The sequence below is a fragment of the Antennarius striatus genome, chromosome 9 (assembly GCF_040054535.1).
Source record: "Antennarius striatus isolate MH-2024 chromosome 9, ASM4005453v1, whole genome shotgun sequence".
Classification (NCBI taxonomy): domain Eukaryota; kingdom Metazoa; phylum Chordata; class Actinopteri; order Lophiiformes; family Antennariidae; genus Antennarius; species Antennarius striatus.
Genome location: NC_090784.1, coordinates 6,630,394 through 6,648,873, shown reverse-complemented (window position 1 = coordinate 6,648,873; position 18,480 = coordinate 6,630,394). Strand labels below are relative to the sequence as shown.

At 41.0% G+C, this 18,480-nt stretch overlaps 1 protein-coding gene across 5 annotated transcripts in view; it reads right to left on the bottom strand.

Annotated features, from left to right (window-relative positions):
- LOC137601365 (zinc finger protein 516-like) overlaps positions 1–16,791 on the bottom strand; it is a 47,136-nt gene extending 30,345 nt beyond the window's left edge. For 2 of the 5 annotated variants that reach the window (XM_068323524.1, XM_068323520.1), the window contains exons 1-2: positions 16,466–16,791; positions 6,066–6,234 (exon numbers count right to left, since the gene is read on the bottom strand). The gene's annotated coding sequence lies outside the window, so the exon portion shown is untranslated. Of the gene's footprint in view, positions 1–6,065; positions 6,235–14,105; positions 14,833–16,465 lie in introns of those variants that run through there. The other 3 variants (XM_068323521.1, XM_068323523.1, XM_068323522.1) reach the window with 3 other exon arrangements.
- Between the last annotated feature and the right edge of the window lie 1,689 nt (positions 16,792–18,480).

Sequence of the window (18,480 nt, the reverse complement as noted above, 5' to 3'; positions counted from 1 at the left end):
CATGTCAAGGAGAGTGGAAAAGGCAGAGAAAATAATGACAGGGAGGACAGTAGGGGGACAATAAGTGGTAAATAGTGATGTAAAGTCACGGCAGGAGATAGATTGGGATAATAAGAGCTGACTGAGAGGCAGAGAGAGAGAGAGAGCTGTGAGGGATTGAGGCAGATAGGAGAAGGAGGTGCAGGCCACAAGCACGCCGCAGACAATCATCGTAGAGCAGCACCTCCGAGGAATTTAGACTATTGATCACATCTGTCTGATGAGAAAATTGGCACAAAGAACATTGTTAGCTGCGTCTGGTGAGGGAGCAGCATGGTGGCGCAATGGGTAATGCTGTTGCCTCACAGCAAGAACGTCCTGGGTTTAAATCCACCTGAGAACCTGAGACTTTGCATGTTCTCCCTGTATCTGCATGGGTTCTCTCCAGCTTTCTTCCATCACCAAAAATATGGAATATTAATGAATTGGTGACTAAAAAATGGACTCTAGGTATGAACATGATTGGTTATTTGTTTTTTCACGTGGCTCTGTGATAAAGTAATGACTTGTCCAGGATGAACCCAATGTCAGCTAGGATAGGATCCAGCCAACCCCCTCTCATGAAACATTGAAATGAATTGAATTTTACAGAGTAATCTCTCCCAGCCTTCATCCAACAGTCATACACAAACATCTAATACTAGTTAAAAAAGGTTCATTTATGTTGTATGTTAAACACAAGTATGGAGGGAGTATTCTTGACTCAGTCTGTAAAAATTTGGGTAAATCTTCGGTGAATACATGAATATAGATTAGATAGATGAAACTTTGCAATATCACTGAAAAATGTTTGGGGGCAGTGAAACCACAATTCATATAAAACAGGAGAAATGACAGAATGAAGACAGAAAGAGTAAAGAGAAACCGGGAAAGGAAGCTTTCTGTCTTGCTGCAACTAATTACCAAACAACCCAGATTACATGGTTATCTTGCTTTTACTACTTTGTGTTTTCGATCTAAACTTACACCACCACAACCTCCTTTAACTGTTGCCATATTGTTGTCAAAACTTTTGAAACTTCACTGCCTGCTGCGGTTGTATCAATGTCATGATGCAGCATTCCTTAACCCACTATTAACCCACTGACCAAACCTGATCTGCACCAGTTTCTGTTGCTAAGACAGTAGTAGATTTTCCAGATCAGCATATGCAAGCATCACATACAAAAGCATGAATACCAAGCTGAAAACTTTAAAATAATCTGTGTGTTCAGTGTTATTCATGCTGGATGTACGGTAAACTACTGTTTTTACGGTAAACACTTCACGAAGAAGCAGAGAAGAATCATTTTGATATTCTGTATTGTTGCAGTAATGCAGTAAGATCTTCTATGGGATCAACTGTCTTTAGTTTATTATAATCTAAAAGTTTGTGTTTTTTCAGGATTATCTCTTTCAAAGTTGCTGTCCAGTTTGTTGCAGTACAACAATCTGTCAGAGAACTCTGGTTAAGACTCAGATATCTAAACAGCTGCCAGCATATTTTATTTAATTCACTCCCTTTTGAGAATAATTCTTCCATATATTTGGTGATTTCCTCCAGCGCTGACATAGGGCTGACACATACAGTATGGGTCTGAGCAAATAGCTGACCCTTAAAATTTTCGATTGGCTGCATTACATTATATTCTTCTGTCAAGGGGGTAATGCCTTAGAAATGGGTCGTCTTGTTTGTTTGTTTGTTTGTTTGTTTGTCCATCTGTTATAAAGATGAATAAAAAGTTACAAATTTTGATTACATTTATTGGAGAGGCAATGTATGCCCCAACAAATAACCCATTGGACTTTGGTCGTGTTCCAGATCATTATCTGGATGCAGCATCACCACTACAGGATATATGAAATTATAGTTTTTGAAAAGACTTACAGTATGTTGGAACAATAGCACATATGAGTCGACTGAGTTGGACACCAGTACCAACACTTTCCCTGAGTGGTCTTTCTTTACTTGACCTTGTTGTGGTGTGTTTAAAAAACTAAAAACATGTATTGTGCATATCCATAAAACATACACGAAGAAACTGTCATTTATCGGGGATTACGTCTTGTCAATAATACAGCAAGTCTTTGGGGTTTTTCTGTTAATAATATCAATGACTGATTACTAGTGTCATCAATTCTAATGGGCTTGACTGCGAGGTGAAGGATAAAGGGTAAAATGCTGATTTACAGCTGCCTAATCTCACTGTATGTCACCAAATTTGATTTGTCTTAAAAAAAATACTATTTTACTGCAGCAAATAGCTTTATGTGTCAATATGAATAAATGAGGCCAACTATGGGAATACAGGACAGGCTTCACAAACACATTAGTAACAGTTTAGTCACAGTACTAAAAGTAAGACTAGATGTCCCTTAAGAGTCTTTCTGACCAGAATGAAAGTGAGGAGAAATCTAATTAGTCATGAATTCAAGAGTATCAGCTCCACGCTGCACTCCACTTAATGCTGAACCTGAACTTTTAATTCTAAGGTGCAACTCAGGGCAATGCAGGAGCGAGCAAATGTTGCATCAAGCAGTCATGTTTGCACAACGCTCCCTGGAGAGATGAGACACCTCCAATGGGAGTTGCCTTTACCAGCCAGGCAGGAAAACAGCCATTAAACTAGGCAACTATCCAACTGGACGAACAAAAGCGACAGGCCTGTTACACAAGAAATAAGTGACACAGGATTACACACACTGTCATTCTCTCCACATCGGACCAGTGAGTAGCTTTACACAACACACAAGCCAAGCCTTAAAGAGCTAAAAATGGAGACAACTCCCTCTTAGAGACATAAAGAGAGACTATTCTGGTTCAGTTGCATGTATTTGTATGTCTCTAAGATAAGCAAATCAAATAGTGTCATGTTGTGAGCTTTGGACACAGCTTTCTCTTACAGAGAGAACACAGGCATCACAACTGCCATCAGCACAATAAAATTTTGACTACAGGTACAGAGACAATGCTTCCATTACCAGAAGAGCGTGTCTTAATATAGACATGTTCTAGGAAATGCTGTTTAATAAACCTTTTCTCACTACCTCTTTGGAAAACCTCAAAAGTATTTACATGAAAAATTGTGCTTTTCAAAGTGCTGAAATTTGGCCCACAATTCTCTGCCGCTTCGATTAAAAGAACCGACAGCACGAGGCTTCAAAAAACATGATTCAGACTGGTATGATTCAGATCTATCTGGGACAATGCTGCCTGTGGAGCCAGCTGTCCAAGTACTTAAACCTCAGCATAGCACCTGCTTGTGGGGCTCCAGACTGAAAACTAACTGTGAGAATAAATACATAGAAGTCGTATCAGATGATGTACAATAGCTATGGCTTAAAATAGCCACATTATAGGATGATGCCCCCATAGGATCTGCAGTGAAGTAACTGCAGCTCAGATGAATATAATTTAGCGCAGACATTCCTGGCACAAAATGCAGATAGTTTCCTTGTCCTAGCTTGATTAGTTAGACTGTACCCTCATCTTCCTTCCTGCGAGTATTTTAGATTTGGATGTCATCAAAGGGTGAGATATTGTTATTAGTCAGGATTTGTTTGAGGTTGGACTGGACATTTTTAACGCCATTAATTGAGTGATTTTGTCAAGATGGTCAAGTATAATCTGATGGGATTAGCAGCTACATGCTCTAAATAGAGTTCTATGCCTGAGGGATAAAATGACCACAGCGACGGATTTTAATCTCTACAGTGTGGATCGAGTTTAAGAAAAAAACACAGCAGTCAGGAAGTAGGCCTGCAGCAGGTCCTGATGTTGGGTATATCCTTCCCAGTTTTGAGCCTTTGGATGTGTTTAGCTGGGATGGTACATTTGAGGCTGGGAGTTGAGGAGGGTGCTACCAGGGGGCCCCTGTGTTTCTCCCCTCAACTATCCTCCTCACATCTGGATACAATGTGGGAACAGGGCACTGAGGCCAGTGGGATGGCTGAAGGGAGGGTGTGAGCGTGCTGGGGGATTCTATACAGAACATCAAGAGCCGATGGAAAGAGATGGTGGTGCCGGTGGATGTAAAGCTGGGGTTGTGTGTTGCACGGGGGGAGATAAAGGGAGGGGGAGGGTACTAAAAAGCTTTCTGTCTTTGGTCTCTTCTTCTCTGTGTATTTGACAGCAACCCCCCCAAGCAATAGACAGATAGAGGCAGCTGGGAGGTGAGGTTGCAAACAGAAATGTGGGCGCACAAAACTAGATAAAGTAAAAATTTGGGAGTTTCTGTTCTTTGCAGGGTAAAGACATTGAACACCATTCTGGGTTTACAGTATACACTCCTACAATACAGCTAGTGAGTCCACTTAGGATGCAACACACAGGAGTCGAAGGGCTGTAAACGAAGTGTAAAAAGTATGACATCTATGACATCATTGGAAACAAAAGAATCAGAGAATGAGAGACCTTATAAGGTCTTTAAAGTACCACATCAAATCCAACATAATACCTATTTCACCACCATGTTCACACAAACATGGAAGTAATGTGTCAAACGATATGGCTATCAATGATCTTGTATTCCATCAGCTTTCTACATATGTAAATAAAAATAATCAGAGTGAAATAAATTCATGATCCCTGATCCCATTTAACAGCAATAAAAATGGAAAGATAGATTGACAAGCATTTGCCAAAATCAACACTCACCCATTATGAGATAATGCACATTCCATCTACTGCACCACAGGCCTGTCAAGCACCTTCTCTTTAATATCAGGAATACATTTATCTTGACAGAAAGTCACTTAGGTGAACAGCAAAAATAATCTCCTCGCTGACTTTCCAACACGAACAAAGTACAAGCTATGATGAGGGTCTCACTTGGGGAAGCATAATGTGATGCATATCACTCATGGTCATAACTAAGCCTGGGCGATGGAGAGATGCTATTTTTGTCTGTAACTGCTTGTTTTTTTTAATATTTTTACCTGCACTTGATAGAGAAAAGATAACAGCATGAAAAACAAATCCGCATAGACCTTAAATGATTTGTCCTCGTTCCTTGTTTGCTGAGCAGAAGCCCTCTGCATCCAGCCTCCATTCATCTGGCATGCACTGTGCCTCTGATGCATGTGGATATGGGGTGAGCTCATTAGCCGTTGGTGAACCTCCTCCCCCTCACCTCTGTCCGCTGTGACCCTAAAGCCTCCATGACCCTGGCAGAGCTCCTTGACTATTCCCTCTAATCTTCGCTCCTGTTGAATCCCTCCGTTACAGTCATACAGGCTGAGCAAGGCTGTCGTGGAAGTTAGTAAAGGTTTTATGGTGCTTCTTCAAACAATTAATTCTTCTGTCTTATCTTTATAACAGCAAACAGCAAATGGAGATGGAGTCATCTTCATTTCCATACAAAACGGCTCAAGATTTCTTTTCTCCTTCCAAAGCACATCACTATACTGGATGGACACCCGATACATTTACAACTAATATTTCCAAGTGCATCGACTGTTCTTTGGAAGAATTTGTAATGATAGTTTTTTTTTAAAAAACGCATCTGTAAATTGTAAATACAGTGTGCCCTCGCGCATTCGCGCATCAACTCTTGTGACTTCACCTCATCGCAGATTTTTTGGCAGGCAGTCACATGATACCTTACGCGCAATTCTATTGGCTGACGGCATCCGGAAGTGCGCTAGGTTCCGTGAGTCTCGGACTTACGTGAGAAACAAAAGTACTTTAAACAGTCGATAAGAGTTTGGAAAAAGGTAATACAGGTAGAAGGTGGTTTAATATCAGTATGGGGAGGGTTAAAAAATGTTTAAATTACCGAAAATAATAAGATAAATAGTTTGTCGATATATCGCAGAATTTGCGTGTGCTGGAACGCATTGATTGCGAGGAACGAGGGCGCACTGTAATCCAACATTTCAAATTGCAACAAGTCCGTGATATTCTTTGTATTAGTCAAACATCTAAACATCACTGACAAGGTCCAAACTTCATCTGCCCCCCACCCCCACCCATTCCACTCACACACACACATACACACACACACACACACACACACAAATACACATATACAAACACTCCAACATACCGTGGCAAGGTTATGCTGACATCAGTGGCTAACGATCAGTTCCTTTGTGGGCTGAATGATTAGCTGCAGTAGCCTGGAGACATTTCCAGCTTGTTTCCCCGAGTTGGTCAGACATGCAACATCACTGGCCTTCACTGCCGCTAACTACATCCACTCCCATCCATTGTCGCTATAAAACAAGAGTTTTACAGACTATTAAATTATGCCAACAATATTGTGGATATGGGACATCCGAGACGGATACAGACAAGAACAGAACTACCATGTAAAGTAAATCATAGTTGTTTTCAAAGCTATTTAAAGTGTGTGTGCGTGTGTGTGTGTGTGTGTGTGTGTGTGTGTGTGTGTGTGTGTGTGTGTGTGTGTGTGTGTGTGTGTGTGTGTGTGTGTGTGTGTGTGTGTGCATTTCACATGCATGTGTAATGCAAGTGGACAAGATACTAGCTGCACACATGCATCAAAGTAAAACTAAACTAACATTCTTGCAAAAAGTCCTAGAGGTACTCTTTGGTCATTTTATTGGTAAAGTTGTGTTATTCATGGCTTATCTTGGGTTATTAATGCTTAACATCAGAGACGTATACATTTAGGGAATGATGCCTTCAGGGTTTGTTTTTTTTTCAAAATGATTACGGATGAAGAAAATACATTGCAGTACCACCACAACCATTAGAGGCAGATCAGTCATCATGTTTTTAAAAAGGACATGGTGAATATATACAGAGATGACACACACGACAGAAGTGGACTGATAAAGTAATAGGAACTACATCCACATGTCACAACATATTTAATGGTGTCACAAAGGGCGGCAAAATGTCAAAAACGTATCTTTATTTTAATACTGCTGCAAAGAGGGACATGGTGAATGTCAGGTTAGACAGGAACCTTAAAGAGACCTTCACTTTGTATAATGTTAACATCACCATTTTCATTCCCATTTAGAGTGTGTTTATTAACTGGAACAAAATGGTGAATGCTTAAAAAGGAGCCTCTCTGCTTGGGAACAGTTCACCCAACCCCCACCCACCCATAATGCCCTCTGGGCTGCTGCGAGTTTGGATTAAGTTTGGGTGCCTTGTCCTCTCCCTGCAAAAACATACGTGTGTAGTTGGTGTGACCCATCAAATATTAATGAGGGACAACGGAGATGAGGTTAAGGATAGAAAGACTGCAAAGGCAAGAAAAATATTTTCTTTTCCACAAACAATAAGGGGAAAAAAATATTTTATGCTTTGCTGATTAATCTGATAGATCTTTATATCATATCATCCAGTTTTAAAGCATCAAACTGAGACCTTTTCTTGGAGTAACAATTGAGACTAGAATGTGTTTATGTAACAATACTGAGAATATATACCTATTTGAATTCCTATTTTAACCTTATGAGGTGTGTAAGAGAGAGAGACAGAGAGAGAGAGAGAGTGTGTGTGTGTGCATGCGTGTGTGTGTATAAAGCAATGGATCAATAATGGTAGTCTACAGTGTCATCTGGGCTGCTAAAAGAATGCCGTTCCTCCCCCGGCCGGCGGCTCTCCTCTCTTCCCTTCTCTCCCCTTCCCTCTCTCCCAATCCCCGATCACATCCACGTGGTTCTCTGGGCTATTTCTCCCAGCTAAGCTTATTTCTCTTCTTTAATCCCGCAGCAATCACAGCAACAATGCCAGGCACCGGCATGGACACAGGCAGAAATCTATTAACTATGATCACTATGTCAGCTCAACATGAGAAGCTCTGCTAATGAATCCAGCCCATTCAGCTCAGCACCGTGCAATCATGAGTGCTATTTCATCGCATCATCAATAACGTGTAGGCTGGAAAATCAACATGAGTGATGATGATGGATAATGCAGCATGTGATGTGACAAACAGGCTGTCGTTTGAGTTTAATTCAGATTTTACTTTCTGTAAAAAACAACAACAACAACAACAACATACCGAACAGATTCATTCAGCAGGCGAAAAATTTGCGCTGATGAAGAGTACAGAAGACACTTCCATCGCTGCAAAGGTCCCCACTTATTGTAAAGAGAGGCGTACTGATAACTCAGGTCGATCTCACATCCTGCTTATCGGATTACCGGTAACTGTGTGTGGCGAGAGACTCAAATATTGCAAAAAAACAAACAAACAAGTACATAAATTTCTATTTATTAAATATAAATAAGTATATTTCAACTGTACTCATCACTGTGCTTTGTCACCAGTGACTAGCATGTGCTGTTTCCTGTTATCTGCCATGTGATTATTGTCCCTGAAAAAGCAGATGTCCTCTGTTTTCACTCCAGCTATGGAAAATGGCTGCAGCTAATGACTGCTGCCGGGTCCACACACATTCAGCTGTTTGAACTTTGGATAAAGGCCTTAAAAAAAACAAGCATCTCCTAATTGGTAGCCTTGATAAAGTCTGTAAAACATTTGTCAAACCATACATTTACAAAAGGGTTCTTTTCCCCACTTTGCTGACTTTACTTGCTTCCATATCTGAATGTCATTATGTTTTCAAGTACAGTATTCAATTGTGAGTGTTTTAGGGCATTTGTCAGTAGTTTCTCAAGCATTTTGTACTTTTACCACAGCATGGTAAAGCCTTTGGTCAAAAAAATATCTGAACCTTTCAGGAGTGCTGGAATCTCAGGGATTTTCCACTGAAAGGACTGAATCTTCATCAAGATGATAAAGTTATAAGGGGTTTCAGTAAAAACTAATAAGCATCAGCAGCTCTTTAAAACTATTAGTTTGTGCAACAGTTGAGTCCTTCTTAACACCGCTTCCACATTCCTCCCCCTCTCCCACCCAACATGGGCAAAGGCTAAATGGCCCTGTGCCTAAATCCGTCAGCCAGCACACCCACTAACCCCTTTCCACTCGTAATCCTCCCATTAATACATTATTCCTTTAGTTCTCATTTAAAGATATCTGAGGCTTCACACTACCTGGACAGTACTATTTATGGCACAAGAGACTTGATTGATCCAAATGGGGATGGGGGGGTACAGGTGTGACCCAAATAAGGGATTACCAACCCACTTGTTACCAATGCTTTAAGAAAATGGGAAACCAGAAATGTTTCTGGATGTGTCCATATACTGGTAATGTGTAGCATCACAGCCACAGGAAATGTAAATTTTCCCTAAGTAAACAGTATGTTTCCCATGGAGGCTCATTTATAATTTAACCCAGGATCTCAGTGTTTCTAGACTGACAGAGAGATTGCCCTTTCAGAATGGAAACCCCCACCATGCGGCAGGGAATCAATGCCCTTGCCATAAAACATACAACAGACCTCATATTAAAATCATGACTGGACCACCAAGAAACAGAGGCACACTTCCTGCTTTTCTTCATTTAAATTTTTTGGTTTCAGCCCCCCTTCTGCCCCTCACCATCCCCTCACAGCTGCTGCTGCAGGTTTGCGCTTCATAATGTAACATGGATATTCTAGACAAAATCATTCAAACCAGTAATGACAGAAGGAATTGTTGCTTTCTTTTGAAATGATCGATGCAGACTTTGGCATACTGGTAACAGAAATGCATGAGAACAAAGCCATGCAACACTAACATTAGCACAGGGTAGCAATTACAGTCAGAAGAAGGGCTGGATGGATTCAATCTATAAGTTAAGTGTGCATATGGAACCCCGAATGGAACTGGTACGGACATAAATTCCACAAGGTGCTGAAACCACCATCAAAGCCATCGGTCTACGCATCTGGATCACAAAAGCAGCTCAATGTCCCTCCAAACGTCTGTTAGGAGACCATGAAGCCACACCAACAGTACAGGCATCTGAACAGGAACTTGTAGCCAACAATAAAAACAAACCTGGTTGTAAAAATGTCTACGGCCAGCAGAAAGATAATTTGGTCAAGTGAGATCATAGACCCAGCGTAATCTTCTTAAACCTGCACTGGGATATTTTTGTCCACTTAGGTGAACCAGAAATGAAGCTACAAGCATAGACGTATCACCTTTTAAGGTGATGTGGTGAACATGAAGGGGCTGTTCACCTGACGTGGATGGCTTAGGTGTGATTTTATTTAAATATTTTACCCATCTGGAACTAAAAAATGTTTTCAGGTACTTGAAGATCTCCAGTGCTAGAACCAGTCAAACAGGAAGTGAATTAGATACCTATTACCAAAACAAACATCAACCATAAGGATTAGCTCCTTAGATTTATTTGTATGTTAAGGACAGCTGATCTATGTAAAACAATGTACTCACAACACTGTCAGAAAAAATCTCTTCCCTTTTGGCAATCCACACTTACTTCAAAACAAACAGATCAGCTCTTATGCAAATTTTCATTTGTTGATTTGCTCCACCTTTTCATCTCAGGATCCGTGTCCTAAAGTGAACATTTCCATCAGACCTTAGAGGGAGTGACTGCGTTTGGAACAAAAGGCTCACCTTGACATTTTATCCACCTGGAGCAAATATATTCAGCTAGTTCTGTATGATTCATCTCTGTGGATTGCCTTATTAAAACCCATTAAACCTATCTGTGTGTTTGACACACATCTGGCTGTGTTGCACGTTAATGATGCTGTGACAACAGCAACACTGATGTTAAATACATTCCGTGACTTCATTTTAACCCATTTCACCTGCTGATAGCTGCATCTTGATGGATATTTCTGTATATAAAAAGCAGAAGTAGCACAAGACCCGACTGCTGGCCTGTGGTGCTGCAGCCGGTGTTTAGCCCTGCTGACTAAAGCCATGCAAAGTGAAGCTTTTGTGCTCTCTGCAGTTTTTATTATGGATCAATCTGCTAGAAGCACTGGAGACAGCTCCACTGACTGTTAGAATAACTTCACTGCTCTTATAATAGCGACGTCCCTGGTCAGTGTGTTTTCTTATGTGCACCAACCTATTCTATCCTTTTAAAGAACCTCAAAAGAAAATAGTATGTCCCCATCCCCAAGCCAAAATAAGCAACTTTCTTTCTCAAGTCCTTAAAAACTATTTGCCATGAATCCCCTGTTTGACCATGTTTTTGTCCACCTAATACATTTAAATCTAATATTTTCTCTTCTTAGCTGTGACGGCTGGGGCAAATATCCTGTTATTCACTTACTCCTGCTCCACTGGGTTAGTCATTGACAACATCTTGTAACTATTTGCAGCAAACTGATCTTTCTGATGTTTATTCTGAGCAGGTAAAATAGATTTTAGACTTTTTGTTTTCCAAAACAACAAATCCATCTGAGGACTCACAGTACCATTGTTTTCCGCACTATAAAGCACACCTAAAAGCCTTTACTCTTCTCAAAAACCGACAGTGCGCCTTATAATCCAGTGCACCTTATAATCCAGTGCACCTTATACATGTATTTGAAAACAGTTTTAAAATAGGCCATTCATTGAAGGTGCACCTTATAATAAGATGCACCTTATAATCCAGTACTCCTTATATATGAAATTTTTAAAATAGGCCATTCATTGAAGCTGCGACTTATAGTCAAGTGCACCTTATAGTGCAGAAAATACTGCAATTGTAAGGAGTAAAGCCAGGAAACCAAAAGAAGGAGCCAAAAAATGCTAAAACTCCCTGTGGAGCTGAAGACAACTGCAAAGTTTGGGGATTATTCATGACATTCCATATTGATAGCTAAAATATATGTTTTAATTATACAAGTTTTTTCTTAGGGTTGACAAAAGAAAAATGCCGGGCTGTGAACCCAGCACTGTAATAATTCCAAACAAAATCTCCAAAAATCTTCAGTGGACCAAACCCCCTCCATGCTGATGAAGGTAAATGACTATGTCCACGGTGAAAAGGCACAAGGCAGTAATGAGCAATGAAAACAGCCGTGTTAGTGCTGCCATTCAGCGAGGGCCTGCTGCTGTGGAATGTGAGGCGCCATTCATTCACATGGGTTAAAAATGCATTTCTGCCACCACAAAGCCCTGCCTTGTCCTCATTGTTTTTCACCACACCAATAAAACATTTCCACATTCTGAAGGGAGAAGACAAAAAAAAATTAAATTGCTAATTTTACTCCCACAATTACAGCAAAATAATGGTTGAACTTTGGAAAACAGTCCAGTCGGAGTTGAAAGTTTGATCATGATAAGCAAGGGAATGAAATGCAAGCGCACAAGCTGCTTACAAGAGACAAACAGTCCTATTGACAATCGCACACTGTATGACGCATTTATTAAATATATTATAAGAGGCGCAGTGGTGGAAGGCAGTCAAATATAAAAAAGCTGTACTTGAGTCATGTGTGAGCTCTCCAGGGATCAGTTTGTGAATATGAGGTCTCTGTGACAGGCTCTCCAAAAGAAAGGAAAACAAGATTTGTTTACCCAAACGGACTCTCTAGTAGACATTCATCAAACTACAATCTCATGTCTATCAGCCTACTGATTGCATGACCACAATATGTCACATTTGAACATAGCTCCTATACCTGTTTTCCCTCTCCAAACAATATTCAAGGAGTGACAACAGGTCAGACGTGACTGAATTTAAATGCCCGTGTGACACAACCATCTGAGGAAAACACACTCACTATGAAATCTTCAGGTAGATCCAAGCCTTTGTGTTTGTGGCTTTCCCCTCAGCAGACATGTAATAAAACAAGAGTGACCTAAAGGCTGCTGCCACTGTCCCAACAATCAGCTGAAGGTGGATTAAAGCATTACTCCACGTTTTCCCTCAAGCTTTACCATCCAAATGTGACCCTCCAAACAATTTCTAGTCACTATTTTTAACCCTAAGAGTAGGAGTTTAAGGACTTTGCGTTGTCTAACAGGCAATTTGCAAAAGTTAACTCATTTATTGATGTTGTGTTGTGTTTGCTGGTATAACTACAGATGGAGTTGCAAGCTGGAGAAGAAATGCTTAACATAATGTCTGAAATCTGACATGGGGTAGACAATGTAATCCTGTCTGCAAAACAACGCTGTGCCTCTCTGCCTGCTTCCCTCTATCTCCCTCCCTCTTTCATCTCTATCTCTGTCCCTCTGTGTGTGTGTGTGTGTGTGTGTGTGTGTGTGTGTGTGTGTGTGTGTGTGTGTGTGTGTGTGTGTGTGTGTGTGTGTGTGTGTGTGTGTCTGTGTGTGTGTGTGTGTGTGTGTGTGTGCGTGCGTGTGTGTGTGTGACTTGGTGCAGAGAGAAATACTGTATCTATAAACAACACCAGAGACAGAAAAAAAAGTCAATCACTTCAGAAAGTCAATATTAACATACTGAAAATTCTGTCGAGAAACCAAAATTAAAATACATTTTCATTTTCCGTTGTTATCTGTTTCAAACTCTGCGTCAAACCCGGAGTGATGTTTTCTGCTGTCTTTTAGAGCTCTAAAGCTGAGAGCTGCTGCTCTCCTGGTCTCGACCTTCTCCTGCCTCCTCTGGGACTCTCTGAGTGTGCGCGTGCACGTGAGCCTGTGCACTAGACAGGCAACAATTCCAAATAGCAATTAAACCAAAAACAGATATGATGAAGATGACGATGAGGACAGTGATGATGATGATGATGATGATGATGATGATGATGACTGCGCCTTCACCTCTGATGTGAATTATATTTGTCTCTCTCGCCTGCTGCAAACTGTTTTTTACATAACTATCTCTTGTGATACTCCAGCCTGCCCCTGAAGGAGGATCACTATGACTGTGATAAGTGTCCATGTTTAACTGTGTTATTACATTTATTACATTTAGGTGGGTTTTTTTTTAATTATAATATTATTATTCTACTTTCACTCATATTTCAGCCGTAATTCTCATCTATTGTTTAGGTTCAATCTGTGTCATGCTTCTTTATAAATAAACTGTAATATCAACGTGAAGCCAAATAAGAACTTTCATTCCCTTAAAATCCTCCTTGTCCCCGTTGTCACACACTTACTCCTGTTATCTGTTTGTTAATCAATGCGCTCTGCAGTTTTTTTTTTTTTTTTTGGACCCTATTTAAAACCAGAGTGTGGAACAGTCAGATATTACGCTTTGGGGCATAAACGGCTCCTACAACTCAGGCTCCAGATAAGAAACACTAATAATGGAACTGAGTCACTTCCTTACCAGTTTAAACTGCGCTGGGGCTCCAACATTTTACAATCACGCCAGAAACGAACGCCAGACCGACGCGGCTTTCCAGGAGTCCGCGTCCCGCGGGGAGGAGCGGAGGCGCACCGGAGGACGCGATCCACGGCAGCCGCTGACAACCTCCACCCGACGATCAACTCCACAAAAGCCGTCAACAATTACTATTATCTGTGGCGGATTCCTGTCTGCTGTGTGGAGGAGCAGCGCAGGTTCCTCTCCACACCCCCTCACCCCCACTCGTCTCTTCTCGTTTCAGCGGTGCTGCCTTCAGGTGTATCGGAAATGTTGTTGTTCCACACATTAAAATGCGTAAACCGTCTGTAGAATCATATAAATTGTTATTAATGGGTTTTCACCCCGATGTATCTTATGTATCAGAAAAAATTTGGATCAAGCGACGTATCTTAAATTGTAAGTAAAAAAAAAAAAAAAAAAAGTAATCAGGAATTATTTACTCCACGCAAAGAAAAACAACAACTACGGAGCAACTTTTTTTGAGAAATGTTCATTTTAAGTGACTAAACAATTTCTAAAAAGGTCGCTCATTGTTGTGGTTATTCATGTTTTATTCATGTAAAAAAAAAAAAGTTTATGATAAATACAATGATTTTTTTTTCAAGTGGAGGAATCCGTCCTTCAAAATTTACATCGGAACAAGAGCCGTTTAATTTCCTTGAATTCATTTCACTGTAAACACATTATCTAACTACCCCCCTATCAAAGAATGGCCACATCGGACTTCCTCGACTAGAAATATTAGACTAGAAATATTAAGGGGGCTTTTCTGTCTCATCATCTCTTAAATCAGGTAAATACCGAAGCCCGTGGGGTCACCTTAACGCACCGCGAGTGGAAGAAAAGCCCCGAGTGTGAAACACCGAGGGCAACAAAAAGGAGAAGCAGAAAAGTTTCTCTCTGCGGTACTGATCCTGTCCGACGTCACCACACACACACACACACACACACACACACACACACACACACACACACACACACACACACTTGTTACATTTATATCTCCATCGCTTCCTATTGCTGTGCGTGCGTGTGCGTGTGTGTGTGTGTGTGTGTGTGTGTGTGTGTGTGTGCGACCCACTATCCTTAACATACATGCGTGAACGCATCGTGTGTGTGTGTGTGTGTGTGTGTGTGTGTGTGTGTGTCAGGGTTAGATAGCTTTATCTGCCACTGGGTTGCCTACTTCTTCAACTGTCAGAATCACCTGTACGCACACGATGGGAAGAACCAGAAAACGTCACACACACACACACACACACACACACACACACACACACACACACACACACACACACACACACACACACACACAGATACCCCCCCCCCCCACTCACCCCCACCCCCGTCCCTCTGTCTCCATTTACCTTCACAGCAGGCTCACATGCATGATCATTTAAATGAAGACGTTGCAGGCACCCCCATCACACACATACGAAAGACCAGACCCCTCCTCCCTTCACCCATCCACCTAACACACACACACACACACACACACACACACCGTATGCAGATGAGGTGTGAGATCTTGGATTGGCGCAGTGATTGGGAGAAGAAGACTTTCAGTGCACCAGAGTTCTCCCAGCGGTTTCAGATCCTCATGTTAGTAATAATAAGAGTGGCACCTGTGCCTTGCTCAGTGGCAGTCGTGCTGTGTGTAATATATAGGACACTATTTCCTAATATGGATATACTTTACCCCCCCTACCGTCCAGCCTGTTTGCCTGTCTCAGTGTAAAGCAGCCTTTCACAGACAGAGAGAGGGAGAGGGACAGAAAGTGTTTTTCCAGCTCCAAAACCATTGCTGCTGTGCTGCCCATCTCCCTCTCATTCTACTTTCACCCTCACTGTGATTGTTTCACGCTGCCAGCCTAAAAAAAAATCTCAAGAAGAGGTGAGACTGTGTGGATGAGCTGGTGGAAAGTTTGTTTAACCTCAGGGATGTTGGGGGAGGATATTCCTCCGGCCCAACTCCCTTTATCCCTTCATGCTCTTCATTATAAAAAACTGACTTTAGTCAGCTTTTCAAGACCTGGAAGTGTGACGACTGGCACACATCGAGAGGAACATGGAAACAGTTGCGCTAAAGTCGTTATTCTAATTTTTTTTATTTAATTTTTTTTTTTTTTTTTTGCGCTATTCCGCTCTCTTGAGGTGGTCATCGGAAGGATCATTTAATCACTCTACCCCCCTTGGCTGTAATAATTTATCTATAAATTAAGGTCAGACCATCACCCTCCACCCGCAGCCCATTCACAGCACGTAAGATGTCCCCCTGGTCTCTTTAAAAGATAAAATATATCAAATAGAGATGTGCGTACCTGTTTTATCCAAAACAATAATCCAGCATGATTTAGATGAGAGACAGTCCGTGCGGTGGAAGCATGCTGGTAGCTGTGTATACTGAAGTGCATGATTGAGTAGGGAGAGTCCATTCTATCCGAGCGGGGGTGGACGGGGACTTATGACCACCGATATTTTCGTATCACCCCTTCAATTCGATTTAAAATGAACTGAATAAAACCAGTAAAGCTTTTTAGCCACAATAGGAGACGTTTACAAAGGTTAGATTGGTGTTTTCGTGTATATTTTGAAAATTCTCAACATTCCCTTCCCGTGGACGAATGGTTCTTCCCGCATTAAATGGAACTATCTGCTATTGTCTCATCAGCGAAAAGTTGTTGATACCGCAAAGTACTTAGAAAAAGTAAGTAAATAGTTAGGCAATGTCAACCATAATAATTAGCATGATTATTCTTAATGATTTAAAAATTTAAATGAGGTTTTGTTATAGGATAAAAGGACACGGTGCGAGGTGGAGATGTGTTGTTGTTGTTGTTTTTTCCCCTTTCTGGTTTAACCATTATATCAGATGGCCGGAGAGTCATCCTGATGATCCACCCAGTTGGAACTCTAACAGCTGTTTGTGAAAAGAAATGCATGAGAGAAAACAGCGAGAACTAATCCTTTTGAGAGAACTCCAAGAAACAATGGGACTCAACAGTAATGGATTAACTTGTGGCTTGAGGAAAAGTTATGAAAGACATTAAAATTTAGTTAAAAAAAAACAAAAAAAACAAAACATACATATATATATATATATATATATATATATATATATATATCCTCCTTTTGTTGTTAGCACGTCCTTTGTATTGTTTTGTTTTAATATTAAAACACATATCTTCCACATATTAAATGTATTAGTGATTTGTCTTCTTTTTAATTTTGATTTTGTAGCAGCACAGTCCAATAACTCTGATTTCGGTCGAATAAGTTCCTAATCTTCCTCCGCACACACTATTGACAATGATAAATCACTAGACCAGAGTCTAAAGTGAAAGTGTCTAAAGTTCAAATATGCATCACATAATAGCTATAATCACATATTATAATGTACGAGAGGCTTAGCTGTTTTGCAGAGATCATAGCATTTTAACAAAAAACAAAATCCGTTTACATTTCTTGAACTCTCCAAGATGTATTTTGACTGTGTGGTGTTTTTATTAAGTGCTGATGTAATCACACATTGGAAGAGGATTAGTGTCTTTTCTTAACAAATGGGATAAATATCTCTGTCATTGTGAAAACATAGCCCTGTTCACATCATGTGTTCACAACCGTCACTCTTTTGTTGTGGGTGTTGTGCAGAGGTTGGAGTTTGCTCAGTATGCATGCAGTGAGAGGGTGAGAGGGAGTCATGTTGGCGCTGCTGATGCACCGGTGAGTTAAGACTCAAGCATTTTATCGGCAACAAGGCCTTGAATTGTAACGACTCGCATATTGTTTTATGTATGCAGCCCGTGGAACTCCACCATGACTCCCAAAGCATTTGCGCACTTTTACTGAAATAAGCACACACACACACACACACACACACACACACACACACACACACACACACACACACACACACACACACACACACACACACATTGTTATGTCTTCCTCAAATGCAAGGTCTATAATGACAAGCACACATGCACATCAGCGATACATAGTTATAACACAATGAACAGAGCCTCCCTGTTCCTACTGTCTCCCTGTACTGTGTGAGTCACTGTTCAGATACTTCCTGTTGTAGGAGTCTTTAAAACAGCCTCTCTCTCCATTTCTGCTTTCCAAGTCATAAGGGAATGTCAGGCCAAACACACACCAAGGTGTCCTCCCTCCCTCCCTCTCTCTTCTCTCTCTCTCTCTCTCTCTCTCTCTCTCTCTCTCTCTCTCTCTCTCAACGCCCTTCACTCTGCAGGTCACACATTCGGCATTTTAAAACACACCTGTGACCTTCATCTTTACAAACAAGCATTTGAAAACCATCCGCTTCCCACTGTAC